Source organism: Notamacropus eugenii, chromosome 1 (assembly GCF_028372415.1).
Source record: "Notamacropus eugenii isolate mMacEug1 chromosome 1, mMacEug1.pri_v2, whole genome shotgun sequence".
Lineage (NCBI taxonomy): Eukaryota > Metazoa > Chordata > Mammalia > Diprotodontia > Macropodidae > Notamacropus > Notamacropus eugenii.
Window position 1 is genome coordinate 755,946,774 of NC_092872.1, and position 21,574 is coordinate 755,968,347.

Sequence of the window (21,574 nt, forward strand, 5' to 3'; positions counted from 1 at the left end):
TTTTTGACTTCAGCAACCAGAGGTAAAAAGAAAGGCAAGTTCATCCATTAACCAAAGCAATGAGTCCCTAATCCTCTAATGAGAACTGAGCCATTGTACCTGAAGAATTCCATTCCACAAATTGTTTTCTGGAAGGGTTGTTATTCAAAAGTTTCCCTGGACTCCTGAGACTAATTTTGGTGGTTTTTTTCATATCTCAAACTATGAATCTTTAGCTCTCTGCCTTTATCTTCTTATCCTATGGCCACTTGCTCATTCCAGGCTACCATCTCAATTCACCTCAACTAGTAAATCAAACCTGCCTAAGGAAGATTGCCTCGAGATGGTTTTCACATTCTGGAGCTAAGGGCAATGTTTGTGCTTCGTTCTCTGTTCTCCAAGAGGGCCATGACGTCAGGGAGATGACTTTCAATTGAGTTGGATTTGAGTGAGGGAGAGCAGTTAGCTGATAAAGGAAAGAACTTAGTTGATAAAAAAAAAAGTACGCAACCCTGGGCTCCAGCTGTTAATAAAAGGAACCATGATAGCATTTGGACATTGAATTCCAATTCACTCCAGGATCAAAGCCAAGCAAGGAACAACTAGAAAGACCAAAGAAGCCGAGATGTGGGGGATGTCTCAGAGACTGGTGCAGGGAAGATGTGACCTACGGGCATCACACATGCAGACATGCATACTCATGTGCAAGCATACACAGACAGACAGACATGCACACACACACAGACACACACACAGACACACACAGTTCCTTTTGCTCAAAGCCAGATGATTTATCTTACCTTATGACTTCCCATCATTTATCAAATGGAAGCAGCTGGTCTGTATGGATAGAATCATGGTCCTAGAGAAAAGCAAATTGGGATTCACATGCTACCTCTGGTATTTTGTATCTGTATATTTATAAATTGATCACTTAAGCTTTTCATGCCTCAGTTTCCTCATTTATAAAATGGGAATATCTAATTCATGGGGTTGTTGTGTGGTTCAGGTGGCATGATGCATGTCAAGTGTTTGCAATCTTTAAAATGTTATACAAATGCTAATTACTGTTGTTACTGTTACAAATAAAGAACTCTTTAGACTTTCCACAACCTGGTTTCAACCTATCCTTCCAGCCTTATCTCTAACATCTATCCTTTCCACACTTTCTGTTTTAATTCAATGTCCTAGGAGAAGTCATGGGACAGTAGCTAGAGAGCTGGCCTCAGAGTCAGGGAACTTTGGGTTCAGGACCTTCCTCTGAAACATACTGGCTGTTTGACCCTGGACAACTCATTTACCCTCTCACTGCCCCCAGGTAACGATGCTCCAAGACTTTAAGCTCAGGAGCCCATGCTCCAAGTTGTGTTTGTAGAGGACATTTCCTCATTATTCATACCTTTATTAATGGATTTGCAGGTCCAGTCCCCAGTCTAACATCACCCCGCCACTGCATGCCTTGCCCTCCCCTGAACATGACCTAATCTTTCCTGCCTCTGTGCCTTTCTGTGATTTCCCACCTTCCCATCCCTTCACAACATGGTGCAGCAGAGGATGGCAATGGGAGGAGGTTGCCTTCAACATGAAATAAAGCTCACAGTTCTAGGGGACAATCCATCCATCATTTTACCACTGCATCTTGGTTCCCATTGTAACATGCTGACCTCCCCATCTTTGGAACGACTGCTACAAACTCACTCTGATTCCTGAGTAGCCCTTTGCTGTGTTGGCTTCCTGAATTTGGGCCTTCTGTTTCTTGAACCCAGAATATCAGAGCTGGAGGTAAGCTCAGAGGATTCCTGTCTAATCTATCCTTGAATAACAGGATTTGTTCCTTTGCCTTATTACCACTTTACCTTACTCTCCTCAAGAAAGGTCTCTTCTGTGTGGCTCGTTAATCATCCTAATTATCTGCCTTGGGGTGGGGTGGGGTAATATTACCCCTTATGGTTGGAAAATCATATTTTCTCTTGTGATATCCTGCCCCTTCTCACCCCATCTTCACTCATTTTCTCACATATCAAGGTCAATACCTCCAGGAAACTTGCCCTGATCTCTCCAGCTGATGGCTGATCTTGATGTCATCTGATCTTATAGCATTTTATATTCCTCATGTATTTTTCATATTCTATAAAACTCAAAATTCTTGATGATTGGGACCATGTCTTCTTTACCACTTAACTCTCTCTGTCAGTTCAATTTTTAAAAATGTTTGTTGACTCCAAAGCATGAATTGCTTTGATTTGAAAGCTCTACAATGAATATTCTGGGGCTTGATGCCCTAAGTGAAGGTCGTCTCCCAACATCTGAAGGACTTCACCATTGATAGGAACTGCCTCTTTGATAAAGATTCTTTGGACCACCGAATCACAGATTTAGACCTGCATGGCACCTTAGAAACCATTGGATTGAACCCATTTATTCTGAAAATGAGGAAGGTGAGACCACGAGGTGGAGTGACTTGAGTCGGGTTACCCTGCTACTAAGTATCTGAGGTGGGATCTAAAGTCAGTTTTCCCTGTCCCCAGGGGCAAACACCTTCGGGGAGTATCTGTCTCCCTGTCTCATGTCTCACTTTACATGAGTGATCAGAGGGCATCATACAGTCATCTCAGGTGTTTCCAGCTTCTAAGGGGATTTTGAAGGCCATCTAAAAGTCTCTTTGACAGAGGGGATCTATGAGGACTGAGTTGTGTTGTTCACACACACAAACATCGAAACAGCAGCAACAGCAGCACCACATGAATAAGCAACACAGCAAGGTCTTGTATTCACTATATTTTCCCCGTCATTTTTGTAACTGTAAAGATTTAGTGTACTCAACAATTCCTTAGCAAAGTTTGGTGATGTCCTTCCCATAACTCCATCATGGATGCCCTCAGTGAGAATATAGACATGCATGTATATGTATGTGGGTGTATACACACACACATATATACACATATATTTGTATGCATTCATATATACACATGTATCAACATCTATCTAGAGTCATTAGGTGGTGCAGTGGGCAGAGTGCCTGGCCTGGAAATAGGAAGCCTTGAATTTAAACATGGCCTCAGTTACTATCTGTGTGACTGGGCAAGTCACTTGTCCTCTGTTTGTCTCAGTTTCCTCATCTGTAAAATCGATATAGTATTAGCACCTACTTTCCAGGATTTCTGTGAGGATCAAATGAGATGATGTTTGTCATGTACTAGGACAGCGCCTTGTTGTTGAGTCATTTTCAGTTGTGTCTGAATCTTTGTAACTCCATTTGGGTTTCTCTTGGAAGAGATACCGAAGAGGTTTGCCATCTCCTTCCAGCTCATCTTAAGGATTAGGAAGTGAGGCAAACAGTTCGAAGTGATTTGTCTGGGGTCACCCAGCCAGGAGGAATCTGAAGCCAGATTTGAACTCAGGAAGATTGTCTTCCTGACTCCAGGCTGGCATGCTAACCACTGCACCTAACTGTCCTTTAGTAATGTAGTAAGCACTGTGGAAATGCTAGAGATCTTTGTTGCTCTTGGTTCTTTTTCATATCTATCTAGGTATCTATTTAGAAAAAGGAAAGAATGTCTTAAAGCGTGGACTTCTATACCTTTGATCACAATTGTTAACACCCAATTGAGGACCAATTTCCTATTGGCTTTTTCACCCACCAGGGTGGCTGGCCTGCCTGCTTTCCTTTGTGCTTCCTTTCACTTCTTCTGCTGGGAGTCAGCCTGGATTAGTGGAAAGATCACCAACCTGGTATTATGGCAACCTAGTGCACAATCTGGGTGACACTGAGTGTGCCCTTAATGAGTATTAGTTCTGCGTCTGTGGGTTCACTCCTGGGAGGTCTTCAAGCAAAAAAAGAAAGACCACTTGATGGAGATTTGCTAATGGATATTTGTGTATAGGTTAGATGAGATGGATGATGAATCCTTTTCTCACTCCTAAATCATACAATTACGTGAAATGGGACTAGTTATCAGTGCTCAGAGTCATTGAAAGTCTCAAAGATGTTCACATGAGTGCGGGCTTTGGGGAGTAGACAAGAGCTCCAGGTAGAAGGAAGTTGTGGGGAGACTTGGCTCTCTCAAGAAGAGAAGGAGGCTTCTCTTTGACTGTCTCCTATGCTGTTCATACGAGAATGAAACCAGCCTTAGCTTTTCTTAATAAACTCTGGACCAAATCATTTAAGGACCTTTCTATGGGGTAATAAAAGTTGCAGAAGACTTAGCCTTTCAGTAAGTATTCTGTGCATTGTTGAAGTCAATGACAACCTGTTCCAGCTAGAAATATCACTGCTTGTTAAATCCTGAAACCAAATGAGTAAATGAGATGTTGGGGAGTAAACAGCAAGTGTTAATTAGACTGGGCTGATAGTAAAGCATGGCTGTTTTGTTCAACAGGAAGGACTCGGCCTCATGTTAGGTCAATGACCCAGTCTGGTAGCTGAGCTGTTCCCAAATTGATTCTCCCCTAGAGCTTGCAAATGGATGTGCTTTGTCATCTTTAAATCCCAGGTCTATGTCCCTTTTCAGAATATTTGAACCTCTGTGGAAGTGATTTAATGCCACAGGATAAGAGAAACTGCTTTGCTCTCCCTGGTGTAATCTCTGATTCTCTTGTCTAGTCAGAGTTTGTAACCATGACAGCCACTTGTCACCCCCTTTCTGCCCAACCTCATCCACCCCCATCTGCTCTCTGTAGCTGTCAATCATCCTGACTTAGAATTAGAAGACTATAGAAAGTCAGAGCTTAAAGGGATACTGGAACATAAAATACTCTGAAATGGGGAGGGAGATGTTTAAAAGATGAAACAAGGACTTTTAGAACTCAGAAGACCCTTAGAACAAAATGCCAGCTGAGAGTGAACTCAGAAGATGAAACATTAGAACTAGTGTGGAGGGACCTTGGGGAAAGAAAGGAGAACATTAGACCTGGCAACAGTTAACAAGAGAGCTGTCAGTGTTCTTAAAGCATATGATATCAGATATGGGAAGAATCTTAAAATATATAATACAGCAAGCCAAAGCTGGGAGGGAACTTAGAACATAAAATATCAGACCTGGGAGGGGAGCTTAGAATATAGAACACAGAATGTGAGATCTTGGTAGGACCCTAGAATACAGAATGTAAAAACTGGGATTGCCCTTGGAACATAAAATATTGGATCTAGAAGGGAGAGGAACTTAGAACATGAAACTTAAAAGGTTAGCGTTTGGAAGCAACTTAAAATTTAGAATACTAGAGCTGGAAGGGATCTTAGAAGAGTGACTACTGAATGTTAGAGATAGGGGGTACCATAAAACATGGAATAGCAGAGCTCAGAGGGACCTTAGATTAGATAAGGTCAGGGTTTGGAGGGATATGAGAACACAGAAAAGAGACTGTAAGAGGTGGGAGGGGCATTGAAATGTAGACTGTATGTACCTTGGAGGTCAAGTTCATTTGCATAAGAGTCTCTTCTTTGTTGGAGAATGATTGATCCATATTCTGTGTCTGTGTGAGGAGCAAAGTTCTGTGTCTGTATGATAGCTTAGGGGAAGAGCTATCCCAGCTATTATGTTTTCATCTTTGAGAGGACACAGGAGGTTCCACTTTCTTCTTCAGGGAGAGGTCATTGAGAGGAAAGAAGGAACCTGGAAAGAAGCTGACATAGAAAAGAGCCCATATTCCCAACTTGCCACATTAGAGACTTCCAGAAATTTCCATTTGGAAAAAATAGAGATACGGGATGTGGGATTTATCTCTATGTCTCTCTCTGTTTCTCTCTCTCTCTCTGTCTCTCTGTCTCTGTCTCTCTCTTTGTCTCTCTCTCTCTGTCTCTCTCTCCACTTAACTCATAAATGTCAAGTGTCTGAGACTGAATTTAAACTCAGGTCCTCCTGACTGGTGGGGTGATGATGTATCAACTGCACCACCTAGCTGCCCTTCATTTTCTTTTTCTTCTCTTGCCAACCTCAGAGAGACAGCTTAAAGCCCCCTGTAGCACTGGGGGTTCTCACATCTCTCCTTGGCAGTGAGAGACTTTTGAAGTAAGGATCCAGAGCAGTTGAACCTTGCAGCATTGGGCTACAACTCCTGGCTCTGAGCTCCCAACCCTGAGATTTCGGAAGTCTAGGAAACAAGATGGACAGTATGTGAGGCATGTTGGACCTATGTGAGAACCCAAAAGGATCCTCAGGCTCTGAAATGTAAAGACACCAGGGATAATTGTTCTGGTTTATTTTTTTCTTACGCTTTTCCCTTAATAGGGCTGGAGAGCAGTGGGATAGGGAACTCTTCAGAGAACCTCTTAGGGATTTAGTTCCTAAGGAAAATAGTGAAGGTGACTGGCACTGATGACAAAGAACAAGTCCCATATCTCTAGCACTTGGAAGGTTAACAGTTTCACAGAATTATAATGCCACGTTGCTCTGGGCTCACTCTCCTGACTCCCACTCAGCTGTCAGGCTGCTGACTCCTCCTCTCCTCAGGGTTCCAGGAGTAACCTACCCCATTGGAGTCACTCTGGTATAATTACTCACAAACCCCAGATGGTTTCCTCCCTATTGGTAACCAAGCAGACAAATGTAATTAGCATTTAGGAGAGGGTACTTACTAAGGTAGTGGAATAAGAAGAATGGTTATCAGAGTATTCCCTGTAAAGTCTGTCTCGCTCCCACAAGCTCCTTCAGAGTCCAGGGGAAAGAGAGCTTAAGTATGAACAGCATGTGTGCTACAGGGATAACGCAAGTCCTTTTCTCCCATTCTCTTCTGGACTGAGGTCTCTTCTACGTGTAGTTCTGAAGCTTGAGAGACAACGTTTCCTGTAGCTCTTTCCTATGGGGCCCAGTGCACAGTGTATAATGTCTGGACTCAGGAAGACCCAAGTTCAGTTCCAGCCTCAGACACTAACTAGTTGTGTGACTCTGGCCAAGTCATTTAACCTCTGTCTGCCTCAGTTTTCTCACCTGTAAATAGGGATAATAATAGCACCCATCTCCCAGGGTGGTTGCATTTAATGAGATAATATAAATAAAGTACTTAGCACAATGCCTAGTACATAGTAGGTGCTTAATAAATCTTTATTTTCTTCCCTTCTTTCTTTCCCTCCTTTCCTTCCTTCCTGGCATATAGTAAGTACTTCATAAATAGGTTTTTTTCCCCTTTCTTTTCCTCCTTCTTTCCTTCCCTCCTTTTCTTCCTTCCTGTCACATAGTGGGTGGTTAATAAATCCTTTTTCCCCTTCTCTTCCTCCCTCCTTCCTTTCTTCCTTCCCAGCTCCCAGTTAGGTATATTATCTCTTACTGGTTCATTCCTTTGAATGATACAATAACTAGGAGTTATTGTGTTGTATTGAAGCAAAGAGTGAGACCCTGTCTCTGAGCTTACTTTGCCCCTTCTTGCCTGCATTCAGAGGCACCAGAACCCGATTCCTTAAATTTTTTCTAGGGTTGGATTGCTTTGCTGCTTAAACCCTTCTCTCGTACACCGGGGTCTTGAAGTGTGCTTAATTTTTTCAACCATCGACAACACATTCATCATCCTTGGTCCATCCTGTATTTACTTACTGTGCTGCCCATTGGTGTGACTAGGCTTGGCTTTTAGATGATAGATACTACTAACTCTTAAGATTTCTTTTCTCCCCACTGGTAGACAGGTGAGACCACGAAGCTGGGGCTAAAGCTCATGGGTCCCAAGGAAGTAGGGTTCTTTCTCTAATACTCTCCCAGATACCGAAGTCAAAATTTCTGCCAATCTAGATGGCTACAAGTCTTCAAAATAATTCCCTAAAATTTCATTATCTGACTACCTCTTGGGGGTACGGTTGTTGTCCTTCATTCTTGAAGAGGACCAAAATGACATCACCATGATAAAGTGAAGTTTCAACGTGTCCGACTGTGGCCGATCAGACCAATAGGAGCTCAGAATGCTCTACCACAGATTGGGTACAGATAGTTCGAGTAAACATTTGGGTCATTACTCCAAATTTGCACATCCTACATTTCCTTTGTGCTGTTTCTATTCTGCTTTCCTCATAGAGCACAGCACCCTTTCTGATGTGGGCACGCCATGCTGAGCGGTCCTGTGCCAGTGTCTCCCTCTTACTCATTAGAAAAACCTCCATGGGAATAGTGTGAGGAAGGGTCTTATGAGGTCTAGCCTAGAGCTCTAAACAGATTATCCCCCTTGATCACAGTAAGGATTCTAGGACATTCCATAAAATCTTGCAGAAACAGAACCAATGGGATGATATCTAAGAAAAATCTGTAGTAGTAGTAGTAGTAGTAGTAGTAGTAGTAGTAGTAGTAGTAGTAGTAGTAGTAGTGGTAGTAGTAAGCATTTATATATCACTTACTGTGCGTTAATTACTGTGCTAAGCACTTTTCAAGTTTTATCTCATTTGAGTCTCATACCCATCCTATGAGGTAGGGACTACCATGCCCATTTTACAGTTGAGGAAACTGAGGCAGAATGAGATTACGTGACTTGCAAAAGGTTATATAGCCAGTAAGTATCTGATGCTGGATTTGAACTCAGATTTTCCTGAATCCAAGCCCTGAGCTCTATTGACTATGCCACCTAGACATATAGTGTCTTTTCTACAATGTTGTCCATAAAAAGGGGGAGAACAAAACCTTGGTGAGGTTGAACAATGCACTTGATGGATGGAGGCGGGATACTCTTGTTGAGGGGAAGGTAATTATTCTGTGTCTCTGTATTTCCTAAGTACTATGTATGTGCCTGATGACATTTTGTGTACCAGCCTGGGCTGAGAGCTACCTGAGGTCTTGGGCTTGGGAAACAATGAAGGTCTCGAAATGTAGTGAATCTATGCCATGAAATGAATGGCACCTGAGTTTTTAAGGACACTTTCTAATCTCTTCTCTAGGACCTTATACAAGTTTGTGGCAAAGGATGCCTCTTTTATAGATCCTCAGAATGTTCAAAATTCTTACTGACTCCCTTCTCATTTTCTAGCATTGCCTGCTATGGATTAGTGCATTAGATATTCTTGGTTTTGAGAGTGTGTAAAATGAGGGTCCCTAGGCTCTGAGTGAGGCTCTGAAAGAATCTCTTTTTAGTCATTTCTATGAACTTGAGCATATGAACTTTCATAATACTTATTTTGCTTGTGAAGAAGCTATTTTTAAAACTGAGTTTGTTTTGCTTCTTTCTTTGCTATGCTTTGGTGGAAGATGGGGTGGGTATTGGAGCACCGAGTTCCTCACAGGGACGAGTGCTTTAAAAAATGTCTCTGTGTGATTTTATGCCCAAGCTATCTCCAAAGAGTTATTATTTGCATTGTAAAAATTATATAATGGTATGGTGTCCACACAAATTAAATATATTGATCTTGAAGATAGGATACACAAGAGAAAACGTAAGGACAGTCTATGTCCCAGAAGAATACTACAAATAAAAATAAAAATTTAAAGTAATGTAATATAAAATACAGCAAAGTAAAATAATGTGAAGTTAAAGTAAATAAAATAAAGTAAAATAAGTTAAAGTAATTGTAAAAGTAATGCAGGAAATAATACAGAAAACTACTTGGAAGAGCCAGACATAGAAAACCAAGTGCCAGTCTAAAGAACCCCCAGATTACCTCTAGAGAAACAAACAAGACATACCATGACTGAATTGAACAGTTGCACTGACAAACGACAAGTTCTAAAAGCCACCAGGAGAAAGGCCTTCAAATGTAAAGGAAAGGGAATTCAAATAACGAAAGACTATTCTGCACGCACGAGAAACAAAAAGAGGGAAGGGAATTGTATGTTCCAACTAACAAAGAACCTTAAGATACAGATAAATATCTTATGTGTGCGTATGCATGTTTATATATGGGAATGTGTGCATCTATCACATATCTTGTATTTATGTATATAACTTGTGTAATGTGAATTATGTTAATGAGAGTTAGAGATCTTCCTCAACCATTAATACATCTGCCACTTAAGGGAAGTTTGATTAGGGGAAATTTGTTTTGTAGGACGGCTCACACCTTTTGTTACTTTGGTGCTAGTTCTCAAGGGTTGCGAGACCCTCTGGCTCAGAAAAGTGTGTAAATACTCTGAGGCGAGCTTTACTTTGGCATTTACTCAGTGGAAGTATTTATTTGACCAGATGAGACTCTGGGCAGCCACTAAGGAGCCCCCAGTTTAGAAAACCCAGATCTTGGTTCTACTCTCTGGTAACTATGTGTACATGTAATGGTCAGATGATTGGATCTGCCTCTTGATCTGTGATGTATGTATTGCTTATGGTCAAACAGTTGGAAGCCTGTTTGTTGTTCTTTATTTTCTGTTTGTATTTTCTCTGAAGTTCAGTGTGCTGACTTTCTCCCCTGAATGACATATGTGCTTGATTAAAGCGATTGCTGACCCCTCAAAAGCTGCTTTCCTTTTAGAAAATCAGATCTAAGATCTGATCTAAGATCCTGTACAGCAGGCCCTCCTGTACATGTCAGGAGTCCTTGCTGATACAACTTGCTTTGAGCAGATGGCCCAACTTGCTCTGACCATGTTAGAATCACTCATCCCTCAACGAGGATCTAAGGCAGTCAGTTCTTAGTGAGGTACATGAACTTTAGTGCATGGATGTGAGTTTTTCTTATTTTTGTTTCAATGAACAGAAATCTCGTTCCTCTCCCTCCCACCTTCCTCTCACATTGAGAAAGAAAAACAAAAATTCTTACAACAAATATATACAGTGAAGTACACATTCCTACACTGGCCATATCCAGGAGATGCCAGTCATGGACTTTACAACATCTGGTGGCTTCTCTTTATAACTTCTGGTGGGTTCTTTTTTGAAGGAGTAAGGCTTCATTTATTTCCTTGAGTTTTTTGTTATTTTGGACTCTTTCAAAAATGGAAAACTCACAGTGCAGGAAGCATGAAGAAAGGGAAAAATTGTTGTAGCTATAAAGTAAAGATGACTAAATTTCAACATTGGGAAACCAAGCCAGTCATTCTAAGTGACCAACACTGACCTGTCATTTAGAGTGTCTCCAGATAATGGAAAAATACCTATTTTTCTTCATTTCTTTCCAGCCTACACTCTAGGCTGTCTATATTTACTTTTCTATGTCACAGAAATCTATTTCCCCCTGGAAGTTCACTCCAGCCCGTTGGAAGTACTCTGCCTTTCAGCCTCCTTCCTCCAATTACCCAGTTATGTCTAGAACTTCTGATTTCAGGAGAGTAATTAGGCCAATTTGTCTTCCTCCCTCTCCAGGCTGCCCTCTAGACTCTCCATTTGTTGGGTTTTCCTACCTTGCTCCTGAGCCAGGTACATTCATCTCTTCCCACCAGCACTTTTCAGCTTGTTTTTGTGCGTTAGCTTTCTCCATTAGAATGTAAGGTTGTTGAAGGCGACGTCATCTTTCTTTGTGGTTTTCTTTCCATTTCCAGCACTAACTCATGGTAAGTACCAAACAAAGTCTTCTTGCTGTTCAGAAAGCTGAACTTACACTGCAGTATTTTTAGGGATCATCTCATTTCACCACTCTCATTTTGTAAAGAAGGAAAGTGAGTTCAGAAAGAGAAAGGAATTCCTTCCTCAATTCCTGGCACCAAATACTGAGATGTTTCTCTGACCCTAAGAGAGATTTTCAATGCCTTTCCTGCTGTTCAGTCCCATCTAGCCCATTTTTTTCCTACTGATTGTGGCACAGGTATCTCAAACTCAACAAGTCCAAAGCTGAACTTCATTGTCCCATCTCTCATCCCTCCCCCCAAAAATGAAAGGAAGCACCTATGATGTTTGGTAAATTCCTAATGGAATGTACCAACCAGCTGGGAAGTTAATCATGGAGAGTCTGCTTTGCTCACCCCACCAGCAGTCTCATATACTGGGATCCTTCTTGGCACTGAACCCAAAGTGAACGATCTATTCATTGGATGAATGAGTCTGTGATGTCATTGTTCAGACACAGACTGGGGAACATATCAAAGAATTCAAGTTGGGATGTTGACCTATGCCTGGTGGCATGCATGAAATTCTTAATATTCAATGTTCAAAACTTAAACGATTCACATCACCAAACGAATAGATGTTTCCTTTCTGTATCAAATAGACAGATGTTTCCAATCTCTTTCCTGAGCATCCGTTCACACAGCCAGCTGCCTGTTTCTACTCACTATCTTCCAAGTATCTTACATCCAACATGTCGAAAGCTGGACTTCACTATTCAGTCTGCAAAAAAAAAAAAAAAAAAAAAACAACCCAAAACCCAAAAAAACCAGAAAACAAAGAAAACACATTTGTTCTTAGTTTCCTCTTTCTTTTGGGGGTGTTTTCACCCCCTGTCACCTATCTGTCACCTGGACTCCCAGCCTGACACTTGCTCATCCTCAGCTTCTCACTCTCCTTTATCCTACAAATCCCTAAACTGCCTTGTTCCTCAGCTCTCTATCTCCAGTGTCTCTCACACCTGTCCTTCATTCTTCTCCTGAAGATACTTCCCTGGATCAGGCCCTAATCTCCTTTCACCCCCGACTCTTGCAATGGGCCCCTGAATAATCTCCAAGCCCCAAGTTCCTTCCCCCTCTAGTCTCTCTTCCACACCACCACCTAAAAGATTTTCTTAAAGCACAGACCTAATCACTTACTTCTCCTGCTCAGTAAACATCTGTGGTTCCCTATTACTTTTAGGATCAAATACAAACTCTTGTCTAGCAGCCTTCACAACTGAACTACAGCTTAAATTTCTGCTTTGCTATTATTCCCCTCCCACCCCCATACTCTACACTCCCCCTCCCCCCCAAAATGGGTTTTGTTGCTGTTTCCCATACATAACACCACATTTCCCATCTCCATGCCTTTGAATTGGCCATTTCCAATGACTGGAATGTACTCCCTTGCCCCTGCCCCCGTTGAAGTCCAGCATATGTGGCTTAATGTCTATCAGGTGTTTCAATTACCCTTCAGTATCTTCCTTAGAGAGACCAAGATAGAGACATGGATTATGCTTTCCTTCGGATGATGTCTTCATGATACAAGCAGCAGCCTGGTTGCCCTGGCAACATCAAAAAGCCAGAGACTGGTGGGCAGGAAGAGGATTCCTTCTGCAAACAATCAAACCTTGGCAACTTGCTTTTGAGCAAAAGCTGAGGCAGAGTGAGGGATGAGGGAGGCAGTCATTCAAAGAGCATTTTATCCAGCACCTGTTATATGCCAGGCCCTGTGGTGAGCACTGAGTACAAAGAAGTCTAAAAACATTCCTTGCCCCCAAAAGGTTTACCTTCTAATGGGAGAGACCAGATACAGAAAACTGTGGGTAGGCAGGGCCTACAAGGTATAAATGGAAGGTGATCTCAGAGAGAAGGTCCTGGTAGGGTGGGGCAGTGAGTAGAGAAGTGCTCTATAAGAAAATGGGAACTGAGCTGAGTCTAGAAGGAAGGCATGGGAAGTGAAGAGATAGAAGGGAGGGAGAGCATAAGTTAAAAAAAAGTATAGATGGATCTTGGAAGGGATCAAAAATGAATCTTTGAAGCAAATAAGGTGGGATATGGGAATCAAGGGGTAAAGTAGATAGAGTGACCAGGCTGGAGTCAGAAAGATTCCTCTTCCTGAGTTCAAATCTGGCCTCAAATACTTACTAGCTGTGTGACCCTAGACAAGTCTCTTCACCCTATTTATCTTAGTTTCTTAATCTGTAAAATGACCTTGAGAGAGAAATCACAAACTTGTCCAGTATCTTTACCAAAAGAACTCCAAATGGGGTCATGAAAAGTCAGACATGAGTGAAGAAAACAACTACTGAACAACATGGGAATCATTGATTTAAAGCTAGCAACTAAGTCAAGCGTTCTCATTTTACAGTTGGAGAAACTGAAGCACAGAAAAGTTGTGACTTGTCCAAGGACACACAACTTGTAAATATCTGAGACAGCAGACATATCCCTCTATCAATCATATCACTTAACCACATAGTGGACGTGATACTGGGCAGAGAGCCTGGAGACTCGAGCTCCAGTCCCAGCTCTGGCACTGCCAAGCTGTTAACTCTGAGAAAGGCACTTCTAAGCCTGGGGCTCACTTTCTTCTTATGTAAAGTGAGGGTGTCTGGCGGGTTATGACTTGTTCTACATTCATAGTCTCCCAGCTTTGCAAAGAAGGAGAAAGGTGTTCTCTTTCTCTCTCTTTTGGGTAAAGTTTGGTGAGTATCATTCCAACATTCCATTTTGATCATTATGTTCTCTCTATGTCCATTGCTGTCATCACGGTGTGTTAGTTGCCAGGTTCTACTTGCTTCACTCTGCATCAGCTCGTTAAATCATCCCAGACTGCTCTGGGTACAATGCAGTGATATTCCATTGCACTCATGAGCCATATTGGTTTAGCCACCGCCCTATCAACTGCTTGTTTATATAATCAAAATTTAAAGATCACGTAATAATATCAGTTTGTCTCAGACACTGGAGAAATATTAAACCTCATAACCAAGCTTTTGTAAAGCTGGATTAGTGATATGGTAAAAGGATTTTAGAAAGAGAATTCCCATGCTTTGAAATCCATGTGCCCAGGGTCCTTCATGCCTCCAGTAGAAGCCTAGGTTTACATGAGAGTCCCACTGAATGATGATCCCCAGGCTCTACAACCCTAGGGCATGAGGAAAAAGCAGTGCTGAGGGCAGGGCCTTTCCTGAAGCTTGAATAGAAGAGGGAGGAAAGAGGGGGTGGGCAAAGAGGAGGAGGATCTAGGGGACTGAGAGAGGAGTGAAACTGGGCTAAGGCAGGGACAAAAGATGAGCATTCAGCATCTGCCATGACTCATCACAGACCTTCAGAGATGGAGACAGGCTAGGTGCTGAGTCTCCTCACCACACAAGTTCTTGATTGTTCATTTCGGTCTCCTGCTCTTTGTGACCCTATTTGGGGTTTTCTGGACAAAGATACTGCAACGATTGATCATTTCCTTCTCCAGGTCATTTACAGGTGAGAAGCTGAGGCAAACAGGGTTAAATGTTAAATGTCACACAGCTAGAATGTGTCTGAGGCTAAATTTGAACTCAAGTCCTCCTGACTTCAGGGCCAGCACACTATCCACTGCACCACCTAGAGGCCAAAATTTGTCTAGCAAATATAGAAGTATTGGCTCACCTCGAAATCACTTTGATTAGGGATCAAAACAGATAGAAGATCAAAGAAGAAATAACCCCCCTCACTTTGCCCCCTCCCCCCATGTGTGTCAAGATCAAAGGACATAGATTCTAATCTATTTACGTGACCTTGGCCAAGTCAGCCCCCTCTTAGAGCCTCAGGTCCCTCCTCTATAAAATGACTGGTCAGACTTGATTGCAATGATTTCTTCATGACTGGCCTAGTCTGCTGCACCTCGCATCCATTCTCTTTAGCATCAGCCTTGCCAGGTCATGGTTGTTTGTAGATAATATGGCGTGGGCTGGCTTACCCTCTTCCCTAAGGGAAAGCAACTTGAAAAACTGAAGTGAGATTGCTTGATGAATACTGAATGAGAGAACAAAGGAATATATGCCTGAATAATATTGTTTATTCACAGGCCTGATGAGTAAGTCAGCTCAGCCACAGGGCCCTATCTGCCAAATGGGCCGAGATTCATGTGGGCAGATCAGGGAGCCCTTGTCCCAGGAATGCTAGACAGACAGTGGGAGCCCCCCAGGCTCAGTCTTCCATGCTCACTTTCTGAGTCCTCTTTCTGGAGAATTCTGCTCTCGCCTAGAGTCATTCAATGATCTCTTACATTCTAAAGCTATTAGATGGCTGTTGTTCCCAGTCATCATCTTTCTTGAGTTCTTACAACATTTGACACCACTGAACTTGTATAATCTCTTCTTTTTTTTTTGGTATCTTCATCACCCCATTCTACCCTCAATTCTAACCCTTGGTCCATCTCATACCAGATGGACCATTCCTCCTCCTTTGTTAGCTCATAATCTATGCCTTCTGTTCTAGCTGCAGAGATACCTAAATATTCTGTCCTATGTCCTCACCTCTCCTCTCCCTACAATGTCTCACTTGCTGGCCTCATCAGATCATATAGATTATCATCCCTATAAAGATCATGTCCAGGTCTACCTCTCCAACCTTAGTCTCTCTCCTGAGCTCCGAGCTGGAATCACTGACTGCTTCTCAGTCATCTGTAAATGGATGTCCAAAAGCATCTCAAACAGAACTTGTACTGCATTTTTCTCTTTAAATTACCCCTCCTAAACTTTCCTTTTTTCTGTCAGTGGCATCACCCAGGTTCACAGCCTAAGCAGCAGCCTCTGCTCCTTCCTCTTCCTCCCCCCACCAGTCAATTGCCCTCTCATTAATTCTAACTCCCACCTGTGTCTCATTTCAGTGCCTTAATCTCCAAGCACTCAGCCCCCACCCTGGCTTAGTCCCCCTGCCCCTCTAGCTTCCTTATCTGAATTGGTGTTGCCATTTTGCCTTTTTATCTTCTATCTTCTACACAGATACTAATAAAAATATTCCTAAAGCACTGATCTGATTATACTCAAGAAAATTCATTGGCTCCCATACTATGTTTAGATAAAAAAAAAACCTGCTCAGGTTAGCATTTGAAGGCCTCCAGACTGTTTGTGGGTTTATTCCATCTTATTCCCTTTCACGAATTAAACATTTCAGCCAAACTGTCTCAGGTCAAGGCAAATCAAGTCAACTCAGCAAAGTTTTATTCCACACCCATGAGGTACCAGGCCCTTTGGAAGGCATCGAGGAAACCTTCACTCAAAAGAAAAATCTCCTGTCCTCAAGAAGTTCAACTTCTCCTGAGGGGAAACAACAGTTTTACAGATAAGTAAAAAGCAAAGAGGGAAAGGGAAAGGGAAAGAACTACCTACTGGTAGAACTGAAAAAGCCTCTTGTTGGAGGAGACAGCCTTGAAATCCAGTTTCCAAGAAGAAGAGTTGAAGACAGAGCACAAGCGTGCAGATACAGGAAATGAATTATGATATAGGACAAACTTTACATAAGCCTATTTAACATGATGACTAATATGTGATAAACCTGGAAATATATATTGAGAAGGAGTTTAAATGGCAAATAGTGTTTGTGTTTTTTTTTCAAGAAGCAATATGAGGCTGTTGAGTCTTTTTGACTGGAGGAGTGACTTTGGGCTATGACCACAGAACATCAACTTGCCAGCTATGAAAAGGAGAAATTGTAGAGGAGGAGAGATTGGAGGTAGGGGATCCTCAAGTCATGGAGGATACTGAAATAGTTCAGGGCAAAGGTGAGTAGGACCTGAACTGGCATAGTAGCAGTTCATGTGATGAAAAATACTCCTGATGAAGGGAGAACTGACCTTGTCAATGATTCAACGTGGCAATGAGGAAGAGAGAAGAGTTGTTAATATCTCAGAAGCTATGATCCTAAATGACTAGAAGAACAATAATGGCCTAAACAGAAAGTCTCACTATTCCCAGAATTTACCATTCATTCTCCTTTCTCTGTGCTTTTGCACAAACTATATGATCCAGCCACCAAGTAAACCACAATCAGAGGGGAATTGGGAAGTGAGTGATGAGGAAAACAAGGGGAGGAGGAGGAGTAAAAGATTCAAAGTACCAAAGATTTCAGGAAAAAGAAATCTCAAAGATCTTGAATATAAACAGATGAGACAACAGGAAAAACAGTAACAACAGAAGGAAATATGACCTCCAGATCTAATAAATAAGCTTAGACATCTAGGAATAAATACTGCAAAACAAAAGAAAATGATGTAATACTTGATGAGATAGAGGACTATGTGGAATTTGAGAGGATATAGAATCACAATATGGTGTTTCTAAGTGGTTTAAAAGAGAAACGAAATTTAAGAGAGCAAAATTTATGGCCTACACAACCAAAACAATGAGTAGAATGCAAAAATTTGAATATGCAATGGCAAATCTCAGCAAGGAAATAAAAGAAAGGACAAGAACTTAAGAACGCAAATACACAGAAATGAAGGAGAGCCTAAAAGTGAAGGAAAAACAATAACATTAAAAGCAAATATGCTTCTTGTGCCAGGAAAACATATGGATCTTGATGACAAAATGCATAGAGACAACCTAAGAAAGAGAGGTCTCCCAGAACACCCTAGGTCAAAAAGCCTTAACACTACAATGAAGGCAATAAGAGAAGATAATAGCCCAGAACTTCTAAACATGGAAAGGGGAATTCCACTGGAAAGAATTCACAGATCATTTCCAAAAACAAAAACAAAACAATCAAGGCTGAAAATTCCAAGAAACATAGTGTTTAAATTTAACTAAATTACACTAAACTAAATTAAAAAATAACGAGTTTTGTAAGTCATCAGGAAAAAGACCCTCAAACATAAAAGAAAAGACATTTGAGTAATGCAAGACTATTTCCTTTCTAGAAAAAGAAAAAGAGGAGTGGAGTAATATGTTCAGGAAAGCACTAGAGCTTAGGATACAGCTCAAGGTGACCTATCTTGCAAATCTGAACTTAACCATTGCAATGACAATGTGATACCCATAACAAGTGCTATAAATATGAATATGTATTCCCAGGGTTTGTTTTCAAAATATAATAAACTCTCCTCCTCCAAGACAAAATCAAAATATTTTTTTGGAACATTGCTGTCAGGATACCAGAAGGCAAGGTTTAGTAAAGTACTCATCACCAATCCAGGGAGCACTGACATTTTAAGCAAGTTCTCCTAGACAAGTTCTTCCCTTCACCTGCTTCTCTCCCTGCCTGCTTCTCTCTGCACCCATACCTTTGTCTCCAATGAGTACAATATGAAAAATAAACAACAACAAAATATAAAAACCTTAAACCTACCGCACTCTGAAGCTGGGACACCGATGGGCGCCTGCCTAAGGGCTCCTCTGGACCCTCCTAGCTTGAGCGTGATTATCAGTAGTAACTGTGGCTGTTTCCCTCCCAGCCTGCTGTCTTTCTTTTTCATGGCCTCATTAAAGGAGCCATGCCCTGGCTACTTCTTAAACAGGCTTATTCAATGAATGGGCATTGCCTCACCCTAAGTGAGTGCCTGCAAAGACCTTGACCTAAAGGGCCCAAGGTCTTCCAGTGCATCCTGGGTCATCTCTGGTCATCCTGGGGAATATCAGGTCTCTGGATTCAGATGCCTCTGGAGGAGAAGAGAAACTGGTGACCTGCACAGCCCTCCCTCACTCAAAGCAAAGTCAAGTATAAGTCATGCTGTCATTTCTCTGATAGCATGGTCTTCTTCAGCAACGAAGGACAAACACAATCCAATATACTGTTTCCAATCAAGGACTGAAAATTGATTGGCTTAGAGAAGCTGGAAATAAGCACTTAATTGGGAAGGTGTGGGAATCCTTGTGGCCCAGCATCCAATTGGCTCTGTGTTGGGGCTCCATGTGAGGTGTATTAATGGGCAGGGGAGGTTTTATATCCCATTAACATTACAACCATACAAGAGAAAAGGTGGATGTTCAATAATAAAAAAAAAAGAGTTGGAAACATTTTTTAGAAAAGAAACCAGAACTGAAGTTTTGTGGGGGGGTTTTTTGCTTCTCTCAAACTTCAAACAACAGAATTGCAAAAGGAGTAAATAAATTCAAACAGAAAGAGCAAGTCTGACAAAAGGGAAACAAATACAAGAGTCTAAAGGTGCAAAACAACACAGGGTAGAAGGCAGAAATCTAGTAAAGGTAATAGTGAAGAGGCAAGACAGGGAACATTATGGACCCTCTGCTGCTGGGGATGGAAGCTCAATTCCATGTGGACAGTCTCGGGCGGGTAAAGGTGGGAACTTCTAAATCTTAGAGTTCTCATGAGGCCCCCCAGGAAACGGCTGGGAATCGAGGTGAACCGAGCTATCTCGTGTATTTCCGCCTCTTCCCATGAGAAACGTGATGGGAGAGAGCTCTCCCCACCCTCGAGATTGTCCCGGATCTGGGCACACCTATTGTTATCTAACAGGCATGGTATTCAGGTGCAAACTATGCGGCTGGAGAGCTTAATTAGGATCAGGAAAGCCTGAAAGCGCTCTTAGCTCGGGAGGGGCCCTGACCGACAGAAGGCCTCTCCTCCCTTTCCCTCTCTTCTCTCTTCCCTCCCCCTCTCTCCCCACTTACACTTCTGCTTCCAATCTCTTATTGTAAGATCTTTGCCTCCTTGGGAGATTCCTCGCTCCCTCCTAAGGAAGAATTCCCCTGCACTTGTAACCAGAACCCTGAATAAAAGCTTAACCCTTGTTCAACTCTGGGAGGTCTCTTCTCTCATACGACTATCCGGTTTGGCCAGCCAAAGACCTGCGAGAGGTAAGGTAAGAAGACTCGGGTAGCCCTCAGGCCTCTAGGCCTGGCACTCTGCCTTTGGATAAATGCCTCCTTTGTGAAAGTATATTACAATATGTAAGCATACGCAAAAAGGGGGGGAGTAGAAAGCATAGGGAGGAGTGCGTGATGTTGTAGGATCAAATTAAGGGCTAGCAATGAGGGGAAGATGGTCTGTGATCTTGAAAGATAAGCACCTACAGAGGAGTTTGGGAGGAGGAAAGGGTTAAAGGGGAGCAAGGGAAAGGGAAAGAGGCTTTACTTTAGAGATGAGAGTGTTCCACTGATGAATGCTCCTATGAGTGGAAGGAGAGGAGCAACTTACACTGGATGAAGCCTAAAGTATTTGGTGCCTGAAAAACCTACTTGTTTTGGGACAGGGAGAGTTGGAATCTCTTGGGATAACTGACACCTGGAAGAGTGGGAAGGCATGGAAACAGGGAGGAAATTTCCAGGAAAATGTGGAGGAAAAGAGATTAACAAGAGATGGTGGGGTCCTGGAGGAGGGGAACTACCATGGGTCAGTGTCTTCTCTGATACCAAGGCTTATGGGCATTGTTCTGAGAGTGAGGCAATGGAAAAGGGAAATCCATAATGTAAACTCTACAAGGCACTAGCAGAAAGTTTAGAGAGAAGAGTCTAGAATGAATATGTTAGATTTGATTGTGTGAGGATTATAGAAAGAAAAGACAGAACAGAAGATGATAGGATAAATGAATCAGAGAATGATGGTCTAGTCTAATCAAAGAAGATAGATAATGAAGAAAGAGAAATCTTTTTGTGGGAGAAAAGAGCACAAAAATGAAATTTAAAGAAAAAAATAATAAACAGGACTAGCTGAAGAGGAGGAAAAGACGGAGAATCTATTTCACTAATTCAGAAGAAATAGAATGGGGGATAGGGGAAGAAATACATAATTAGATAAAAACATGAGAGAAAAACTAATAAACAAAAGAGTAAAGGGGAAGGTGCAATGAATGAAAAGAAGGGAACAGGGGTGAAAAGAAGAAAGTCAGAGGGCCACCTTAAAAATGTTAAAGCGAAGTTACTGAAAGGACATAGTATTGTGTCTACATCAACTGAGAGGAAAAATCATATCTTAAGGAAAAGTCAATTTTAGAGACAGATGGAGGACAATATAAACCTAGCTCTTCTAACTTTCAATTTGAATAGATTAAACAATCCCAAAAAATGAAAAAGAGTGGCAGAATGGAAAAGAAAACAAAACCCATCTGTTGCTTGCTTAAAAACTAAGACACATACAAAATAAAAGCTGACAGGGTGGAAAAATTTACTATTTACCAAGTGAACTGCCCCCCCCCCCAAAGGAGGAATTATCATGATGCTATCAAACAAAACAAAAAG

The 21,574-nt window shown here is 41.9% G+C and overlaps 1 long non-coding RNA gene across 6 annotated transcripts in view; it reads right to left on the reverse strand.

Annotated features, from left to right (window-relative positions):
• The window catches only part of LOC140526849 (uncharacterized), a 109,869-nt gene that overhangs the window by 9,049 nt on the left and 79,246 nt on the right, over positions 1-21,574 (reverse strand). For all 6 annotated transcript variants that reach the window (XR_011974579.1, XR_011974611.1, XR_011974629.1 and 3 more), the window contains one exon: positions 780-841. This is a non-coding gene — a long non-coding RNA (uncharacterized lncRNA). The remainder of the gene's footprint in view (positions 1-779; positions 842-21,574) is intronic.